The 5,930-nt window shown below is 54.1% G+C and overlaps 1 pseudogene; it reads left to right on the forward strand.

Annotated features, from left to right (window-relative positions):
* The first annotated feature begins 3,635 nt into the window (after positions 1–3,635).
* On the forward strand, positions 3,636–3,754 carry LOC120609910 (uncharacterized; annotated as a pseudogene).
* Positions 3,755–5,930: the final 2,176 nt, after the last annotated feature.

A 5,930-nucleotide genomic window follows, 5' to 3' on the forward strand; every position in this document is an offset into this window, starting at 1 on the left:
CGATAGCTCGTTCTTTTTCTAATGACCAATGTTATAACCGTTGTGTAACTGATGGCCACTTCCGAGCCCGCTAAGAGAACGGTTACCATTCCCACTGGATTATTTCCGAATTAGAAAATGTTTAACCCGCCGGAAGCGGCGCATCGTGCTGCTCGAGGCCGTGCGGGGAACGTTTCTTTCCCACAGCCGGGGTTGTCTTTCGGGCTGTGTTTATATACAAGGTAGAGAAGCCGTGGGTTACAGCGATGGCACCTTCCACGCCTGGCGCACGCACTTTGACAATGAAATTAAAATACAAAGATCGCATCTCAACTACTCTCCACTACGTACAGAAGTTCTCTTGCCCGTCTGTGTTGAAACAGCTCCGAGGAAAAGCAGTCACAAGATCGCGACGTCAGAAAGCGAGACGGCAGAGTCGCGAGGTCATCATCGTTTCCATGGTTACGGCTGGAACTGGGGATGTTGGGAAGGGTGGCAGATGAGTTCTGTGTCTTTTAACGTGGGAGAGGCGGCTGATATTTTTCCTGATTAATTCTCTATGTCCCAGATAGTGACTAGAAATTAATACATTTCTTTGCTGACCTTTATATTTGATACATAACAAATTACTTTGTCAATTAAGAAAAAGGGAAACTGACGTGTGCATTAGGCCTTATATCTAATTGATCATGGTGCCGGCAAGTAGCAATCCATCCACCTGATTATTTATTCATTAAGAAAGCTCAAAAAAATCGCATATATAAGTTTACTTCGTTTTACGCAATACCCATATTCAGAACCACCCCCCTCCAGGTTCCTGTTTGAGCCTCCGGGTCAGGCTGGGCCCTCTGGGGAACAGATGAGATGCCCCAGCTCCTCAGAGCTCGGCCCCAGGTCTGGGGGGCTCCTCAGGTGAGTGGCCCCCGGAGCCGCCCAACTGGAGTGCGTCAGTGTGGTGGATGAGCAGGGGGCCACCTTCTGGCCAGCTCGTCGCCCCTGCTGCCTTGGCATTGGCCTCACAGCTACCCAGCCATGTCCCGGTCCTTCTGCTGGGTCATTGGCGGTGCTGCTGGCTCTCCAGGTAGGCAGCCGGCGCGGGGTGCTGAGTCCCAGCCTGCTGCCAGGAAGTGTCGCTCCGCTGCCCCGTCTTCGTGAACGAGGCCTCAGCCCCACGATGTGATGGCAGGTGGGGTTGGGAGGTCTCTGGGTGCAGGACGCACACTACCTTGTCCTGTGCAGCCCCAGCCACATAGTCGAGGTGTCCTCGGGCTCCCTCGATCCCGTGGAAGCGGCTGGCAGTGGTGGCGTCGGAGAAGCACCGCTTGGGCCACAGTTTCTGGCCTGTTGTGAGCTTGGCTCTGGCACCTCTGGGCTCTTACTGGAGCCTCTTGATGTGGGCACGGCAGAGCCCTAGGTTGCTGTCTCCTGGGACCGCCTCAGTGCCGTGTGGCACGGAGGCCTCCTTGACCTGCTGCCCTGTCTAACGCAGGGCTTTGCGCACGCTGACTCTGCTCACCCGGTGTGCAGACTCTGTGACACTAGCTGCCGGTCGCTGTGCAGGTGGTGACACTCTGCTGCTTGGCCCTCTGCTCCTGGTGGCCGGTCGCAGCAGGCTATGAGCGTGCAGGGCTGCCATCCATCCACCTGCATCAGATGGCCTTGGACGCGGCGAGTGCCACTTCGCAGCCCTGTGACAGCCTCTCACCCTGAGGGCACAGCTGCCAGGTCGTCATGTTGAAGCCATGGAGGCAGCCGCAGGTGCTGCTGGGGCCAGAAGCCCCGAGCTCCCAGGGGCGGCCTCAGGGCGTGGTGTCCCAGCAGCACCTGGGGATGCTGAGGAGGCCGCACCCTGGGGTTTTGGGTCTTCACCAGAGCCTTCTGACAGACCCCACCTGGGCAATGGACCCGCACAGACGACCCTTTGTTTTGGACGTGTGGGCAGAGCCAGGAAGGAGGAGGATTAAAAAGGCATGTTTTGATGGAACTTTGAAATTCGAAGGGATTTAACTAAAACGAACATTCTAACTTCCTTGCTAGGCCCTGTACAAAGAGCGGGAGAGGTCACGGCCACCGTCAGTAAGTGTTTCTAAAGGATCCGTGGTCCGCCCAGCAGGGCGCCCTGTGTGCGCGTCCCCTGGTCACCGCTGCTGACCTTCTGAGCTGCACTGGGAACCAACCGACTTTTATCTCCGCCTAGTCCGGGCTGTTTACAGCAGGGCCCAGGCAGCCCCTGACAAGCTGCGAGCTGGAGGAGCTGTGAGTCAAATGTCACCGTGAACCGGGAGGGTAAATGTCACCCACCCACAGCCGCCACTTGAACTCACTTCCTTGCGGTCATCTCTGTGGCCGATGCAACAGGCTAGTTCCCCGTCCTCCTCGACTTCTCTCCTGCATCTGACACCACTTACCTCCGTCTCCCTCGAGACCCTGCCCCTCATCTCCGAGGCTCCGTCTTGGTTTCGGTGGCCTGTCCGTCCTCCAGTGTTGGGTTTGCTGGCTTCTAACTGTCCTCATCGTCCCTTCGACGAGTCCCACGGGAGCGGACGCGTCCCAACCCTACCACCGGCTTTCGGTCCTCTCCCGAGTTCCAGACGGATCTACACACCGCCCACTGGATATCTGTACCTCCCAGAGGCCAGGACCCCGAATTCAAAAGGTCTCCGCCTCCCCCAGTCCCTCCTCGGTGACCCGCATCGCCATCCGGCCACCGTCTGAAATCTGGGGGTGATTCCTGACTTCTCCATTACCTCCCCCACACATTCAGTTAGCAGGGCCTGCTAATCCCGACACCTCCCCGCCAAACCCCTAAATTAGAAAGCAGGTGAACGCTGGTTAGCAGACACCTCAAGGGATCGACCTGCGTTAGGCTCAGGCGTTGGGCCAAGTCGTGGAGCGCGTTCTAAGTTTTGAGTAAGAATCAGGTGTTTTCGGCAGGCGTCTCGGCTTTGTCCTCATCCGCCAGCTCTCGCCCCCCACTTCGTCTCTTCCCAGTGTCCTCGGTGGCATGTGGTTTCTAAAATGCAAATTGGGCCGTAGCATTCCGCTGCTTAAAGTCTTATTGTTTCGGGGAAATCCTCCGAGCGCGTCGGCAGGTCCTTCACAGGCGGCCAGGCCTTGCCTCCCTTATTGGTGTCATCCGCGACCCTCCGTCTTCTCCTCCCCGTTGTGGGGACCGCCTCGCGCTCTCGGTCCCACATTCCTCTGACCGCTGCGCTTCCCCCAGGCCTCGCACGTGCAGCCCAGGCCTGGCACGAATAACTCGTGCTCCGCCTTTAACGTCCACCCCCGAGCCATCGCCTGCACCGATGGGGTCTTCTCTGACCCTCTTGCTCCGAGGGAGGGGGCTCTTCCCCCCGTCTGTGTCCTTCACGGCTCTTATGACATGCCTGCCAGAGAGGTTTTGTTCTGACCCATGATAAATATCTATTAACTTCTCAGGCTCCTCAATCCACGAGCCCCTTGAGACAACCCTTGTACCCTCAGTCCCGCCGTGGCACAGCAAGACACCCAGTAAGTGGTCGGTAAGTGTCTGCTGAAGAGTCAGCGGTGGCCGCCATCGCACACCTGCTACGTGGAAGTGGAGTGGAGGAGAGAAGCGGTCTGAAGAAAAATCACCTGATTCCCTCTTTTGCGCTGGTCAAGAATTCGCAGAGGTGGTCTAAGGCCACGCCACCCTGAACACGCCCGATCCCGTCTGATCTCGGAAGCTAAGCGGGGTCGGGCCTGGTTAATACTTGGATGGGAGGCCACCTAGGAAGACCAGGTGCTGCAGGTGTAAAAAATAAAAAAATAATAAGAGATTGTAAACTGACAAGGTCCTTGCAATCTGTGAGGTCAACCAAGGGTCGCCTTGCCTAAAAAATTAAATAAATAAATAAATAAATAAATAAGAATTCCCCAAAGGCTCTTGGTTCCATTCTGCAAAAGTCCGTCACAGCAGTGCCCTGTCCTGGGTCCCGCCAGCCTCACAGGACGGTGGAGCATGACGCTCTGCCGTGGGGAACCGTCCAGTTTTCGCCAGGAAGTCACTCTGAGCTGAACTCTGTTGCCCGACTCTGCCCTGCTATAAACCGCTTCCTGCAGGATTCAGCGGTGATCAGCCTGGGACCAGGGTTGGGGAAGGTCCAGACGTATTCGATCGTCATTCTCAAGGAGGTGCATTTAGATTCAGATCGAGGGTGTGCGCGTGTGTGTGCGTGTGTGTGCGTGTGCGTGCATGCACGTGTTCACATGGAGAGAGCGAGAGAGACAGTTTAATGTCTTGTCATTCTAATTCTCTCTTTCCTTCACCCTCTCTCCATCTGCCACCTACTGAGCGCTAATTAAATGCCAGACATTCTCTAAGTCCTTTACGTGCATTCCGGTATTATTCACCACTTGATCACGTTTATCACACACAGCTAATCCTCACAAAAGTTTTAGACTAAGGTTTAGAATACCGAAGTAGTTTGCTTGACCAGACCAGGAAATTGCAGAAGCTGGATTGAAAAATCCAGGTCCCTTGACTCTAAACAAGTCTTGCTACGTTGTGTGAACTTTTGGGTTAAACGGCTTGTCAAAATCCAACTTGAACTGATCGCTTTGTGGCTGCCATTTTATTCCTTTTTCTTTTTTTTTTTCCCTTTTATCTGGAAATGGGTGGTGGAACAATCACCAGCACGAGGTGTTGGCACAGAAAGAATGATGTCGTGTTAGGTTTCAAGTCCGGAAGCTGAATTGTAGCTTTAAGATGGGACCGACTCGTTCCCGTCAGTAAACCCTAGGAGGAGGAAGACACGTACTTTATTTTTTTGCTTCGAAGCAAACCTGATTAACAAATTGACTCTCCACAAGGCTCTGATGCTATTGATTCATCATTAAAACGGTCCTCCCCATTTTCTTCTTTTTTCACTATTTTTGTCGTGACAGGACACTCTGATAGAAATTTGCTTTGGAGGGAATAAAAATTGGCCCTAAGTATGGGCCTGCTCCCCACCCCACCCCCCCTCCGCACACCCCCTTTGTTACCTGGGCGTGTGAAGTGTAGCAGGGGAGTCTGGGCAGGGCTGGGGAGGGGGCGCTTATGTGAAGGCACGCAGGGTGGGTTGCTCTGCTGCTGAGATGTTCGAGGGGACACAATCTAGCTGCTGAGCCATTTGGTCTCAGCCTTGGGGGGCCGTGATCAACGTCCCTTTCCTGTGCTCCTTATACCTTTGGGTACAGGTAAATAACCTGCTTAGCGAGCTCACGTACCCTCCGGTGTTTAAAAAGGACAGTCTGAGGACACCGAATGGCTGAGCTGGTGGCTACAGGTAGGAGGGAGGTAAAAAGTTGCCCCTCATCTCTGCAAATTTGTTTTGGTTCCTTTTGAATTTTGAGTGACTGGAATCTCTCAGGATAAACATATTTTGTTATGTAAATGAGCCATCAGCCCCCACCCCAAGTGCCCTTCCGACCCCCTCCCAAATTCCTAAACTGGAGAGCAGGTAAACAGTAGTTAGAAGGTGCCCAAAGGAGCCGACCTGTATTACTCTCCTTCAGAGGTTTAAATCACGGTATATGTTATAACTTTTGAGTAAAAAAATGAGGATTTTTCATGCATCGGTGTTTGGGAGAGACTTCTTTGAAACTTTTTTGGTTGTGCATTTGAATCGACCCTTATGGACTGAGAGCTGCTTCTTCACCTGAGCGAGGCAGCACGCTAGCTGCTGGGGGTGGGGAGGGGGCGGCGGGGAAGAATCACAAAGACCTCTGCGCTCCCTGGAGATTTCAGACTCGGAGGAGCCAAGCTGTTTACCCCAACAGACGGGGGACCACTCAGGGGCAAGGTCTGTGTTTACGCAGCTTTGTGCTCCAGCACCTCACGGTGCCAGGCACCTGTTGTGCATTTCAATGCACAGTGACTGAAGGAGTAAGTGGCAGACACGGGAGGTGAGTGGTCGCCTAAGCTAAGCGCCAAGACAGCAGAGACC

This window comes from Pteropus medius, unplaced genomic scaffold (assembly GCF_902729225.1).
Source record: "Pteropus medius unplaced genomic scaffold, Ma_sr-lr_union100, whole genome shotgun sequence".
Taxonomy (NCBI): Eukaryota; Metazoa; Chordata; class Mammalia; order Chiroptera; family Pteropodidae; genus Pteropus; species Pteropus medius.